Source organism: Hibiscus syriacus, unplaced genomic scaffold, assembly GCF_006381635.1.
Source record: "Hibiscus syriacus cultivar Baekdansim isolate YM2019G1 unplaced genomic scaffold, ASM638163v2 tig00110633_pilon, whole genome shotgun sequence".
Classification (NCBI taxonomy): Eukaryota; Viridiplantae; Streptophyta; class Magnoliopsida; order Malvales; family Malvaceae; genus Hibiscus; species Hibiscus syriacus.
Window position 1 is genome coordinate 1,320,925 of NW_024062806.1, and position 16,340 is coordinate 1,337,264.

Consider the following 16,340-nt stretch of genomic DNA (forward strand, 5'->3'; position numbering starts at 1 on the left):
TTAGTGAGTGGTATGTCAGGAAGTTTATGAAAGGTATCAAGATAGTTTATGTGAAGTTTTACGTAAAAGGAAATGTCGTACACCATTAAGATGGTTTGAATTGAAATTGAGACTTAGTGCAGCAAGACTTGATCAAAGAAATTGAGTTCAAGTAGGTGACAAAGTATTTCTACAAATATCACCTTGGAAGGAAGTACATCTCTTTGGATGTTAAGGAAAACTCAGTATTATGTTCATTGGACTTTATGAAGTTCTGAAGAGAATTAGACAGTAGCATATCAGTTAGTGTTGCCATCAGAGATGGAACGATTCATAATTTCTTCCATGTGTCTATGCTTCAGCAATATTGATTAGATCCTGCACGCATCATAACTCCAGATGTGATAAAAGTTCAATCTGACTTAGTTTACGAAGAGAAACCGGTTCAAATTTTAGCGTATGAAATCAAGCAGTTAAGAAACAAAACGTTTTTGCTAGTTAAGGTTCTTAGAGAAACCATCAAGTGGAAGAAGCTATTTGGAACATGAAAAAGAAATAAGGATGCAATATCCACACATCTTGTAATGAAAATTCGAGGAAGAATTTTCTTAAGGGGGAGATTTGTAACATCCCAATCATCGGGCCAGTGATCAAAATATAAGAACTCAAAATTTAGTGGTTTAATTAGAATAATTTAAGAATTCAATAACTTATTGTGAAAATTTTGGTCAGGATTTGATATTTAATTTGGATTGGTGGAAGGGAAATATGGTCTTTTTACCTGAAAGATGTTTATCTTCTCTCTTTTAAGGGATAAGCACGTGTATGTGGGGAGAAAAAGTCTGGAACCTTGTTTGTCTTCTTCCTCTGCCGTGAACTCCACTCCCAAATGTAAGATTTTGAAATTGGTTATTTTTCTTAAATTTTTGTGGTTGGTTTTAAAGCTTAAGTGTTATCTAAGCTTAAGGAAAGCTTATATAGGATTAAAACAACAAGATAAGCAAATTAGAGATGAATTGGTAAAATGAGTTTAGAAATGAAATTTTGATATAGAGTGGTTTTTGAAGTTCTATTGAGACATTTGACTTGTCAGTGATCTAAATTAAGAGTTAAGAGTATTGGAAATGATTAAGAACATGTTTGAAATTTTGGTATGATTTTTAGATATAAGTGTTTTAGTGAAATTTTGTATGTTTGGGAGTAGTAATTGGGTACAAGTTGGTTTGGAAGTATAATGGTGAGTTCAAAGGTTTAAGGTATGATGTATATGAGAGATTTAGGTGGTTTTGGGTGATTTTCGAAGTGAAACGGCCATTGGGCTTCGAGTGTCGGTACCGTTAGAACAGTATCTATACTTCAAGGGAAAAATCTGTGAAATTATTAAGGGTAATATCCTACCCAAGATGATATCAACCTTGACATGCTTTTATAACAGTTCTACCCAGGCATGTTTTCTTCTACCATGTTTTGTTCAACATATAAATCCTAACCTCATGCCATCTAGTTCGCATGCTTGTTTGAAAAAAAAATGAACATAACCGCATATTTTTCTAATTCTCATGCTTTTTGCAAAATAAATAAATAATTCGAGGAAAAGGTTAGATGAGTTTCCCTTTTTTGAAGAACAACATATAGAAATTCAGTATGAAACAAGTAAAGTTTTTGTATTACTAATAGGGTCTTCGAATTTTCCTTTGCTGGTACCCCCTTAGGCTTTCCAGACCCTCGATCCTCACCCATTATAGGCTTAAACAAGTCAAGTTCAATTCGAGAGGATGCATTTTCCCATGTCCATCAAGGAAACTCAATGTTTCACTCGTAAACACGAGGCATATGCATCCCAGAGGTTACTTGCTAAAGCCCATGCGGAGAAAATTAATTTTCTCACATAAGTGTAGCGTTTACCCCCACCTATAAGGGCAGAACACAGTTAGAAGGCTTTAATACTTGAATGGTTATAGCACTAGTGAGGGGAAACTCATAATCCTTTGTCTCAATCCGAAAAACCAACAGACTAAAACAAAAGTAAAAAATCTAAAACATGTAAATAACACATTAGTACAACTAATAAATAGAAGATGTACGATGCGATGCACACAAAACATGAGGATCAAATTTTAAATATCATTTAAATTTATCATTTTCAACTAAAAAAGATTATGTATAATCGATTACGGCTTGACTCTCTAATTTCCCCAGTGGAGTCGCCAAGCTGTCGGAACGGTCCTTAATCCTTTTGGGGCTATTTCAGGGAGCGATCCAACTTAATCTTGGAAAAGGTTGGGTTTTAAAATAAATTTATAAATAAATAATTTTGGAGTCACCATCTATCTTTGGGTTAGGTAGGTCGAATACCTAAAAATATCCTTTAAAATAATTTTAAGAAAAATTATTTTAAAAGATAAAAAGTGGTTTGCGTTTAACCATAAATTTGTTTTGAAAAAGGGTTCGGGAGTCGATTACACGTGGGGAAGGATTACCACCCCACATCGCCCAAAATTGGTACCTAAGCGATGATTATACATCATCTAGATATTGAAATTTTCAAATTTGAATATACATTTAAATTATGGTCCTCTTTAAAAAATATATAAGGGGTATTATTTTGCACGAACAATTCTAGAAAATACCTTCCTTGTCAGTAAAGGGGGCATTTCCATAGATTTCCCTTACAAAATAATATTGCCCTAATTTTTAGATAGAATACATATATTAAATATATTAAAAACAAATTCATTCGAATATAAAAGGTATTATTTTGTTCGAACAATTCTTGGAAGCGCACTCCTTGTTGATTAAGGCGCGTTTCTATAAATTCCTCATGTAAAATAATATTTGAAAATATTATAACTAGCGAGAAATTAACAAATATGTAAATGATGGATCAAAATAATAAAAATGGTGACTTTAGGGATTAAACTATACAACCAACAAGAAATCAAGGCAACCATTGAAAATATTTTACAAACTATGCATTACAATCGTAAATAAACCAACTTCAATCATTCATGACCAAAATGGAAATTATTAAAGTAAGGCACTCAAATTAAAATAATCTTAAAAATATGATAACAAGCAGAAAGGGACTAAAATGAGCATTTTTAATATTGGGTGCTAAAATTACAAAACATGAAAATAGGTAAAACATTGGGTTAAATTAAAATCAATTAAAATTGCATGGCCAAATTAAAATAAAAAAATATTCGGGTTCAAAATACAAACATGTAGAAACTACAGGAGCTAAACAGCAAATAATTCAAAATATATATAACATGCATAAAAGTGGGTAAATTACAAAAACAATCCATATAGGTGTTCATTTTGCAAAAACACGCATAACTGAGGGGACTAAACAAAAATTAAACCAAAAATGTATAACATGCATATGAGATGGGTAAATTATAAAAAAATGGTCCTTACATGTGACCATTTTGCAAAAACACGCATAACTAAGGGGGACTTAACTGCAATTTCCCCTAAAGTTTCCTATAAAAGTAACTCTATTTTCTTTTTTTTCTTCTTTCATTTTTTTAAATTTCTAAAGAGAGAAGCTCTCCCTTCTCTCTTGAAACCAGCCATCGTATATAGCTTACCCTCGCCGACCACCGTGTCGTCGCCGTCCCTGGTGGTCGTTAGCAACCAAATTTCACCAGCTTGCTCGCCTTGATGCAGTGGTCACAAATCCAGGCTTAGTTTCGTGAAAAGCGGCTCCCAATGCCACCAAATAAGTCAAGAACCTCTCGACTTCCATCGTCCCGATCTCTGCTATCCGCCGTTGGATCACCTCGGTTGTTGTTCCCCTCCTCAAGACACACATCCTCATCGTTCGGATTGGCCAAAGAAGATCTCGACCACCGGTGAGGCTCCGACCGAATGTAAGTATTTCTTTTTTCTTCTTTTTTTAGTGTGTAAGTTTAGTGACAAAATAAATAAAATAGGTAAAAATGTTTTTTTATTTCTTTTCGAAATTGGAGGGAGACCCCCTTTTACATTGTTTTTGCTCGGGTTTTTATAAAACCCGGTTTACATATGTGAAATTAATGGAAAAAGATTGTTGTTGTGGTTGTTGGATGTGCAGAAAGTCGCATGTTGCAGTGTTGGTCATACCCGTACAGTTAGTGAAGCCTTAGCAGGGAGGGATGTCCTCCAACGTGGGGTAGGTGGAGTCATGAATGTTTCCATTTAATGCTCTGATTGTTCTTTAGTCTTCTCTTTTTTTTTTTGCTTGATTGGATTTGTTACTGTTATGGAACAGTTGTGGTGGTTGATCTCTTGGCAGCAACTGACACGGCGGCTGGAGCAATAAGGACCAATGGCGACGACGGCTAATGGCTTCAATGTGATCGACGACGGTGGCTAAAGATGTCCTTCTAGGGTTTCCAACAAACCTAAATGCCACGGGCCATTAGGGTTTTTCAACGTTGGTCCTATTAGTTGGGCCCTTGTGATATTGGGTCTTGTAAGCCTCCTTAGTTGTTGGGCTTTGGGTTGATTTTAATGGACTGCCAAACAAAATGTAAAATTAATAATAATAATAATAATAAATTAGAATCTGGACAAAAACGGGTGTCTACAGGGAGTTTGTTGGAAAAGATAAATTCCATTGGATAATTGCAGGAAAATACATGGAAAGGGTAAAATAAAGAGGTGAAAATTACATTGGTGAAGATAAATTTTGTAAGATTTTGAAGAAATTTGATCAACAAACTAGATAATTTCAATTTGGTGACTTAAGGTGAAAAAAAAATCAATTTATCCCATTGATAATAAATTATTATATATGTGTAGAATTTGCATATGAATTGTGTTAATCATATTTACGAATTATAATGAACGGTGGTTAATACTTCGTTTGGGAATACTCCTCCGAACGATTTTTTCCTTGTTTTTTGTTTGAGTCAATAAATTGGTTTGAAACGTAATTTTTTTTCTAAAAATAAAATGTTTGGGATTATTTTTGTATTTAAAATGTATTTTTAGACTAAAAGCACTTCTATAAACATCTCAAACAGCCCCTAAGTTTTGTTAAATAATAACGGATGAAAACTTCACTCCCATTTTTCATGGTAAAAATACCTTAATCGAAACTTATATCAGATAGATTTTCCATTTTTTATTCAACCGACTGAATCGCATAGTTTAGTTATTTTTAATAAATTAAAATCATAAATTAATAGTGATTAAAGAAAAGAGTAAAGTACACAATTAGTCTCCTAAATACGAGGTATTGCTTTGTTGAGTCCCGTGACTATTAAAAGTTATAAAATGATCCCTCAACTCTAAGATGTTTTGTTGAGTCCTCAGACTATTAAAAGTTATAAAATGGTCACCCGACTATTCATACGTTTCAAAATCATCCTTTTCTATTAAAAAATTAGCATCCATACGAGCTGGAAGTTAACATGCTGATTGGGTTATGATAAAAAATCATATTTTCATGATATCTACTAGTACCACCGTTGCTTTCAAGCACTGGCTCGCCAATATATTGTTTCAAGCACTGGCTTAGCGGTATAATATAAACGGAGATTCAATCTACAAAGTATAGCTAAAACGATTCTGGGATCAAATTTTAACATATCTCAGTCAACAAGTTTAGAACATATGAATAGTTGATGATCATTTTGTAACTTTTAATAGTCGGATGACTCAACAAAGTAGCATCTTAGTCTGTGACCATTTTATAACTTATAATAGTAAGGGGATTCAACAAATCAACACCCTATAGTCAAAGGACCATTTGTGTACTTTACCCTTAAAGAAAAATCATTAAAATAAACTTTAACTTTTTCTAAAATATCAAAATAATAAAAATATAACTTTAAGCCATTTCTAACGGACTTTTTTTTTATTATGAGTTCTTGATTTTTTGTCGGTTTCGATTAATTTCTTAATTTTCGGTTTAAATTATATGATTGAATCGTTAAATTAATTAATTTATAATTTAATTGATTAAAACGATAAATCTAATATGGATTTTAAACCCATACTATTTTAGAATCAAAATATGTTGTAATTATCAACTCCATACTTAAAAAAACAACAAAAATTAGTTGTTAAAAAACAATTCAAACTTAATTAATGGGCTTATTAAATTATAATTTAAAACTTCTTATTACAAATTTTAAATATATAATATAATTAAATTCATATTTTATCTTATTAAAATTTAATATTTTTATTGAGTTAATTGCATCATATGTCCCAAAACTATAACCCTCATTTTATATTGGTCCTTAAACTTTTGAATATTCCAATTTCATCCCTAAACCATGATTCTCATTATAAATTAATCCTTAAAACTTTTGAACATTCTAATTTCACCCATAAAATATGACCCTCATTGTAAATTGATCCCCAAACTTTTAAGTATTCCAATTTCATCCCCAAATTCATCTAAATACGTAATTAGTTTTAACCTAAATTTTGTTTTTCAAACATATAATAATATAATTTGACCTAACAATTTTACTAACAAGGGATGTGATTATATACATATAGCTTGGGATGAAATTGGAATATTAAAAAGTTTGGGGACCAATTTAGAATGAAGGTTATAGTTTGGGGATGAAATTGAAATATTCAAAAGTTTAAGGATTAATTTAGAATGATAGTCATAGTTTAGTGATGAAATTTGAATATTTAAAAGTTTAGAGACTAATTTAAAATAAGGGTCCTACTTTGAGGACATATGATGCAATTGACTCTTTTATTTTATATAATTTTAGGAAGAGAAAACATGGTGATTGAAGGGAAGCATCCTTTTCCCTCTATCTGAAACCTTCCAAAAAATAATATTTGGAAATATATTGCTGTTTTTTAATTATATTATTTGATTTCTTTTTTTTTCTTTTCCGTCTTAATCTTAAAAATAAATAATTTTTTGGTTATTTATTGACTGAATTTTCTAGGAAGCTACATAAAACATTGAATATGCTAAATTGCTAATTTTATACCGTCATTGTTTTTAGACACATTCAGTCATTCATTATCAATATTAATTTATTTATTATTATTATCTATACTCGTTTTCAATTAATTTTTACCACGTTCAGTCGTTCATTATCAATATTAATTTATTTATTATTATTATCTATACTCTTTTCAATTAATTTTTTACCTCAACAGGCATCTAATTATATATTAAATTGAATTAAAATTAAGCTTAATACCCAAATAAGTGCTCAAACTATACATTTTTTCTGAATAGGTGCCTACAATATTTTTTGAAACCGTTAGTTTTCTCCGTTAAGTGGCACGTGTCACAATTTGGTAACTTATTTTTTTAAAAATTAAAAATATTATTATATTATAAAAAAATCCTAATTTATTTTAAATTACAAAAAAACCTCAAAATCCCTAAAATCCCCAAATCCTAACATAACCCGCCGTCGGCATTCTTTCTAGCCACGACCACTGCCTCCGACGTAGTCTATGCCATCATCCTAGTTAAACGTAGTTGTAGTTGCCACCGATTGGTCATCAGAATCGTGTGGGATCACGAATTTCATCCTAGGGCTCGCGGGTATAAAACACCGATTCGTCGTCGATCGACCAAGATTTATAGGGGTTTTGGTCGCCGGAGGAAGGTGAGGTCGGGTGGAACTTCGTCAACGATAAGGGCGACGGTCGATGGATTTAGGGATTAAAAGGTTTCAAAGGTTTGGGGTTATTTCAAAATTTATGTTTTCTTTTTTAAATAGATATTTTTTTTAATTTTATATAAAAAAATTAAATTATCATATTGTGACACGTGTCACTTAACGGAGGGAATTAACTTCGTTGACGATCTGTGCACCTAAAGTGGTAACGTTTGTAACGTTATGAACTTGGATGGTCCAAAAAATATTGTAGGCACCTATTCAGGAAAAAAATGTATAATTTGGGCACTTATTTAGGTATTAAGCCTTAAAATTATAACTAAATTGATATATATAAATATTAAGGACTAAATGTGTAAGTATACTTATTTTTAACAATCATTTTGCTCTTCCGTTAAATATTAATGGTTGTTAAATTAATTGATAAAATTAATATATCAGTAAACAAAATAGAATGCACCAATAATTAAGTGGTCATTAGTGTAATTTACCCTGAAAGTTATTATACTCCTTTTATGAAGGGAAATCATAGGGATGGAGGAGAAGCATCCTTTTCCCTCTCCATCAAACCTTCCAAAAAAAGTTTGGAAATATATTTTTTTTTATTTTCCGTATTAAACTAAAAATAAATATTGTTTTTGTTATTTATTGACTGAATTTTCTAGGAAGCTACCTAAAACAATGCACTTGCTAAATTGCTAATGCTATACCGTAATTGGTTTTAGACACGTTTATTATTATCACTTAATTAATTCAAATCAAATTTTAGTATATATTTATTATGAAGACTATTCTTTTAAATTAATTTATTTTATTTAAAATATTAAAATATGAACCTTTAATCAAAACTTAACATCTCATCTCATTTATCAATCAATTATCAGTTACTTTTAAAATTTTAGTATATTGAAACTCAAACGGTCTCAGTAGTAAAAGAAAATGTTATTCTCCTCATAAGTCTTTGGTCCAAATAGTTACATCTGTAAGATTTGCGTATATTATTAATTGATTAAAAAAATCTAAACATACATTATATCGTAGTTACCTCAAACTATTATAAAACTTTAGTATATTGGCCACTGTGAAAGCATTTACCACATAATTACCCTTTTTGTTTGCATGGATTCCATTCAAAAGGCAAATTTACATCATTCTTTACTATTATTGTTTTTCCAAATAAAGTAATATGGAAAAACCAATACACGTTTAATTTTACCTTATAGACCAAGAGTTATTTTCATACATTTACAATGAATATTTTATTGCATTTTAATGATAAAGAAATTATTGTTATTTCTTAAAGTTTTGAGTTTGAGTACTATGAATGTCATAAGTGTGAGCATTAAATTTCAAATAATTAAGAATTGTTTTTTAATAGATACTACCTTGAATTTACCCTGGATTAATTAAAAAAAACAATGAATATTTTACCTCCTACAAAGTGCAAACTGATTATCAATATGGTCATGTTGAAAAGAAACAACAATAATAAATTCCAATTAAAGTGTTTAATTTATAAATATTTTTAAGCTTTTAATAATTATTATTTTATAATTTATGATATCTTTTAAATAGTGTTTTATTTTTAATGTTCTTCAATAATTTTAATAGCTTAAATTCTAAATAATATCTTTGTTTAAAAGTTAAATAAATTTTCAAACTTTATAAAAATACAACTCAAACTTTTTTAAAAAATCAATTAGATCCCTTTCACATCATCAACACATATGACTCGTTAGATCAACATTATATACCATACTATAATGATCAACGACACTTCCCATCTGTCAAAAGGTCGTATTAATTAAGTTTACCAGCTCAAGCTTAATTGAGTGAAAAAAGTTAAGGGCTTGTGTAAACACTAATTTTCGTCCGAAATTTTAATTTATTTATATATATTTTGAAATTTTTTTGTTTTTTTTAAAAACAATCGTTTTTGAAAAATATATATAATATAATTTTTAAAACATTTTGAAAAATATATATAATATATAATTTTTAAATCATTTTGAAAAATTATATATATAGTTTTTAAAAACTTTTTTGAAAACTTATATAATATATAGTTTTTAAAACATTTTGAAAATATATATATATATAGTTTTTAAAACATTTTAAAAATATATATATAGTTTTAAAACATTTTGAAATATATATATATATATATATTATAGTTTTAAAATGTTTTTGAAAACATATATTCTATGGTTTTGAAAACAATTTTTAAAAAAAAAGCATATAATATATAGTTTTAAAAATGTTTTTTTATTATATTTATATTTATTTATTTATTATTTATTTTATTTTTATTTATTACTTATTATTTATTTTTATTTTTCAGGTCCAATATGGGTTCAAACAGTCCAAGGGGAAGCCCAATCGGGTAGGTTGGCCTGACCCAGCCAGCCAACCCGAGAAGCCCAGCAAGGATCTAGGGTTTTTTTTACACTTAGTCAGGCGCCGCACAAGCAATGCGCGTGAGGACCACGCGCCAACAACCAACAGAGTCAAGCGCGAAACAGTCGACCGATATCTCATGAATGACCCATCTTGGGATGACCGGTTTCACAACGGCCACGAATCCTCTTATTTCGGGGCTCAAAACGTGAGGCCAAGCAACGGGACAAAACACAATCGAACACAAACCATAGAACATCGATCAACAGCGATGCCAAACAAACAATGATCTCAATCGAAGCAAAACCAAAAACAACCACAATAGCCAAACACCGAAGCAAAACCAAGCGACAACACACCCAAAAATACAGGGGGAAAACAGCAATAACAAGCGCAACCACTCGCAAAAGAGGAAGGAGAAGCGTCGATCGTCGGAAAGTAAAGAGTCGCCGAACCAAGGTAGAAAAATCGAAAGGTTTTTCTTAGATCTACGTCGGTAGAAGTAGATTTTGGGTTTTTTGGCCTCAGATCTGAGTTTACGAGGGTGAGAGGATTCATTTGGGTGGTTTTTATTTTTTCGGCCACCGGTGATGGCGGTGGTTACCGACGGCGGCCAGCGGTGACCAACTATCCCTCAGGTGGGGACTCTCTAGAGAGAGAAGGGGAAATGGAAAATGATAGGCATTGGGGGCATTTGGGCCGAATTTCGGGTATAGTACCCCTCCCGAACGACGTCGTTTTGGGAGGGCCTCTGTGTAATTTTGAGAATGGGCAAACCTCGTATACGGTCCCTATAATTTGTAATTTTACATTTTAGCCATTGAATTTAATTTTCAATATTTTAATTTGGATTTCAAATTTATTATGTTTACAGTTTAGTCACTAATTTATGTTTTATTCGAAAATGACCTAGGAATTTATGCATGTTTTAATTTAGCCATTATTATTTTTTTGATTTAGCCATTGTTATTTTAATTTTTTGCATTTTGATCTTTTTTTTATTTATTTATTTTCGGTTTTTTTGTTAATATTTATTTTCTTAACATTTTTCCTTTTTTATTTTTTTATTTCAAAATTTAACCTTTTTATTTTTTATTCCTTTTTTATTTTACTTTATTCTTTTTGTTACTAAATTTTATTTATCTCTATTTATTTTTATTTATTATTATTATTATATTTTCCCTTTTTCATATTTGTTTTTATTTTACAATTAACAATATTCTTGACCTTTTAGGGTAATTTTTTTATCAATCGAAGGTAAGCAATTCGAATCAAGTTTTTTAAATTCTAATTTAAATTTTTAATTTTCGCGATTAAGACAACCGACAAATTAATTGGTACCGAAAGGGCAGTATAAGGGTGCTAATCCTTCCTTGACTGTAACCGACTCCCGAACCTGACACATTTCTAGTAAAATGCATATCAGGTAAGATGGTGTCTGATATACCTAAATGTTTTTAAAATGATCGATGGCGACTCTAAACCATTTCACTCAAGTCGAAGCTCAATTTCGGGCCCACCTAAAAGACGGTCGCGACAGCTTAAGTCAAAAATTTTAAAGCACATGGGCTTTTCTCACCCTTAAAGCCTATAAATTTTATATTTTAATATTTTTCATTTAAATACTTTCTAAAAAAATAATTAAATTTATATGTCACATCATCATTTACATATCAATCATCATGTTAGTAAAATAAATTATCATACCATCATCATGGAACACCACATCAACGTTATAACGATCGATGATTTTTTATTTGTTATATGACAATATTAATGCAATTATAGAATTTGAGAAAACGTCGAAATTTTTGTATGGTCATAATGACAAATTAGTCTCCTAGACGTTTGCACAAATGATCACTTTGTCCCTTTTATTTTTGAAATATTTTAGTTCCAACATTTCATTTTTTGATCAAAATAATCCTTATTGAATGAAAATCATTAGTTGACTAATGATCAACATATGTTACTAACATAATATTTTAACATATGTTTAATTAGTGATGTGAAATATATTATACATTAATTTTGGGTGACTTGACATATATCAATTCGTAATTTTATATAACTTGTCACACATCACATCATTAATTTAAATGATGTGATAGATATTATATCATCATTTTGATTGACGTGATACATACTATATCATCAAATAAATACATGTAACAATGACACATCAAAAACAAATATTGGCATTTAATCAATTTATAATTTTCATCCAATAAACTAATTTAATCAAAAATTAAAATGTTAAAAGTTAAAATGTTCTAAAAAATAGAAAAAAATAATCATTTATATAAATATTGAGAACTAATTTAGATCGATTAAATAAATACCCTTAAGCCAAATATAAAATATTCTCAACAAACAAAAGTGATTTTCCCATTTTTCTAAGGACATTTTGGCAAAGAAATCTCGTAGAGGATTTCAATTTTTAACCAGTTTTAATTGGCAACTGCATACGTTGACAGATCAGCATTTGTCTTCCACGAAATAAATTACATACTTAAATTACACTTCCACCCCTATCTTTTGAAATTTTCAGCAACACTATTTTATGAAGAGTAAACTACATCAAATATCATCGAACTTTAGGCATTATATCGTTTATACTATTGAACTTTTAATTTTGTCAATTATAATATTAAACTTTAATTTTCGTTTCAATTATACAACTGAGACATTAAATAGTTAACAGTCACATAACGACGTCATTTTGGTGTCGTTAATGATTTAAGGGTTCATTAGTATAATTGAAACAAAAATTAAAGTTCAATGCTATAATTGGAAAAATTGAAAGTTCAGTGGTATAAATGATACAATACCTAAAGTTTGGTGGTATCTAATGTAGTTTACCCTTTATGATGTATAATAATAATAAATAAGAATTATAATAATAAATCATTTTATTCTTTTACTTAGGAAAGTGTCAATGTATTTTCTAAATTTTAATTACATTATAAAAACAAATTTTAATTAGTTAATTTTTTTATTAAAAAAAACTAAAATTTCCACCCATTAAAATTTAATTTAATAAAGAATTTAAATTTTCACCCACTATTCTTAAAAATGAAAAACTAAAAAATACCCCTATATTAAACAGTATTTTTTCTAATTAAAATGACACTATAAATTAAAATTATCGAAAGTTTACTAATATTATATAGTTGTTTTAATCATAGTTTATTTATTCATTTATTTTTGGTATTTGGGGGTTATAAATAAATTCATCTCTATGTTGGTGAAAGAGCGAAGAACCACCAAACGGCTATTATAATTGACGTTACGAAGAAGAAGAAGAAGAAGAAGAGGAAGAGAGAAATGAGACACCTTTGATTTTCTGGGTTTTCGTTTTTCTAGATTTTATTTTCTTCAAAAGTTTGATCTTTTGATGTGGACGACTTTGAATCTGAATTCTGGGAAACAATTTAGTGATTAGAAAGTGATAATTTTCGTGGGGTTTCTAGTCATGTCTGATGGGTACAATAATTTCAAGAAGACTGATGATCTTTGCGACAACGTTTGTGGGCAGGTAATTGTTTTTTATTTCAATTTGTTTGCTCTGTTTTTTCCATCATATTTTCTCGAGAAAAATGTTTCCTGTTTGGTTTTGATTTCTGGGTTTTTGTTGATCCTTATCTGATGGTTTGTTTGAGATTCATTGAAAAATGAAAATCTCTTTTAGGGGACTAATGTTTCCCCCCTTTCATTTCCTTGAAGCGATTGATTGGCAATGTATTTGCAAGGATTGGAAAGAAAATGATGTAATTTTTGTGCGATGGCAAAATTTTATATTAGGAAGCAAATTTATAAAATTTTAGGAGGCGAAATAGAGAATAGAATTTGAAATTTTCAGGGGCTTGTGTTTAAACCTGTATATCTCTAATGGTTTTTTCATTTTCTAATCGGCCGCAGGCGTCCCGTGTTGCGGTGACCGTATCGAGATTGCGGTGTATGTTGCGGGGGTCCGATATCAGGACTTACATTTTCCTGTTCATCGTAGTCCCGCCGTCGATTTTCGGCCTATATTTGCACGGACAGAAGATCACTTATTTCCTGAGACCACTATGGGAATCACCTCCTAAACCTTTTACCGAACTCCCTCACTATTATCATGAGAATGTCACTATGGATACGCTCTGCCATCTCCACGGTTGGAAAGTCCGCGAGTACCCTCGACGAGTCTTCGATGCGGTGTTGTTTAGCAATGAGATAGACATGCTCACAATTCGTTGGAACGAATTGTATCCGTATATTACACAATTCGTGCTTCTCGAGTCCAACTCGACTTTTACTGGCTTACCGAAACCGTTGAGGTTTGCTCGCAGCAGTGAGCATATAGATTTATCGAGCCTCGCTTGACATATGGGACCATTGGTGGGAGATTCAGGAAGGGTGAAAATCCTTTGTAGAGGAGGCATATCAAAGAGTTGCATTGGACCAGCTTCTCAGACTTGCAGGTATAGAAGATGATTTATTGATAATGTCCGATGTAGACGAGATCCCCAGTGCGCATACGATTAATCTATTGAGATGGTGTGATGATATACCATCTATACTTCATCTTCAGATGCGAACTATTTGTATTCTTTTGAATATCTCATCGACCACAAAAGCTGGAGAGCCTCGGTTCACAGGTACAAGAAGGGGAAAACCAGATATGCTCATTTCCGTCAATCTGATCTCCTCTTAGCAGATGCAGGGTGGCATTGTAGCTTTTGCTTTCGGTATATTAGCGACTTCATATTCAAGATGAAAGCTTACAGCCACACCGATCGAGTGAGATTCGCTCACTTCTTGAACCCCAAGAGGATTCAGGACATATGCAGAGGGGCTAACCTGTTTGACATGATTCCCGAAGAATACACATTCAAGGAGATAATCGGGAAGATGGGACCTATCCCTCACTCGTATTCAGCGGTCCATCTTCCTGCGTATTTGTTGAACAATGCGGAGAAATACAAGTATCTTTTACCCGGTAACTGCGTGAGAAACATGGCTGAGTCCAGAAAGACAACATGCTATAAAAGTTTTTGATTACAAGTTTTACCGGTACCGGAAAAGGGGCTGCTTTCGACAATTCAATGGCTATTGGTGTAGCATTGGTAGAATCATACTATTTATCCAACAAATGGATCTGTGATTGTAAGGGGAAAAATCCATGTCCTTATTGAAGTAGCATATCTGGTTTTTGAATCCGAAAGAGGTAGATTATCGGTTTTTCGAAAGCTTTAACAACATCCTAATGGTATGACATATCCCCGGATTGCATAAATGAATAGAGAATGAGAATTTCCCAGATTTTTCCTTGGTGGGAACTTTTGTTCTTATTGTTTCATTTCTTCATATATTACAGAATGGTACTGACATCAACTTGGTTGAATTTGTATCATTTTACTGCACTACTTTTGGTTCTTCCATTGATCTTAATTCTGAAGTATCCACTTGCACAGCGTAAAACTACCCGTATCTTTAAGTTTTTCTACGATTGATATATATATATATATATTAGAGAGAGAGATTGGATTTGTTGATAATGAGTGATGAATGGGCAGGTGGATTTGTGGCTGTGGATTGAGTCAGCCTCTTATGCTTAAACTGCAACCATAAACCAACCAATATCAAGGTCCCATGGCATCTTTCTTTTTTGAATAAAGCATAGATTTATTAAGTTAATTTCACAATACGTACTTCAGCTATGATCCTCATTTTAGGTTGATCATTAAACTTTTAAATATTCTAATTTCATTCTTAAATTACAACTCATTCTAAATTTATCCTTAAATATAAGCATTCTAAATTCATCCATAAACTATGACTCTCATTTTGAATTGGTCTTCAAAATTTTGAATGAATAATATCCCCAAAATCATTTAAAAGTTCAAAGAAATTGAAACATTAAAAAAGTTTGGGCGGGAAATGGGGTTGACAGTGAGCGAGCGTTGCGTGCTTTGCGATGGGGCTGTCGAATCTTGAGACCATCTCTTTTTCGAATGTCCATTCTCAGTTGGAATTTGGAATAGAATTCTTGGCTTGTGTGGTCCGGTTAGAACTGTTGGATCGTCTGCACATGAGTTGGCATGGCGGTTAATACTCTTTAGGGGTAAGTATCTCGTTGTTATTACTCTTAAACTAGCTTCGAGTGTCTCTCCTTGTTATTACTCTTAAATTAGCTTTGAGTGTATTTCTTTATCTTGTATGGGAGGAAAGGAATAGGAGGATTTATGGTAACTTAGCGAGGGGGGAAGACATTTTTTATTCGACTAAGGAGATTGTTAGATTTAAGTTGTATAGGAAAAACATAAATAGAGTTGGCTTTGTGAATTCTAAACTTTGTATAGATTGGGGTCTTCTTGA

General features: G+C 31.1%; 1 pseudogene; it reads left to right on the forward strand.

Annotated features, from left to right (window-relative positions):
- Positions 1-13,293: 13,293 nt before the first annotated feature.
- LOC120136530 lies at positions 13,294-15,298 on the forward strand (annotated as a pseudogene).
- The last annotated feature ends 1,042 nt before the right edge of the window (positions 15,299-16,340 follow it).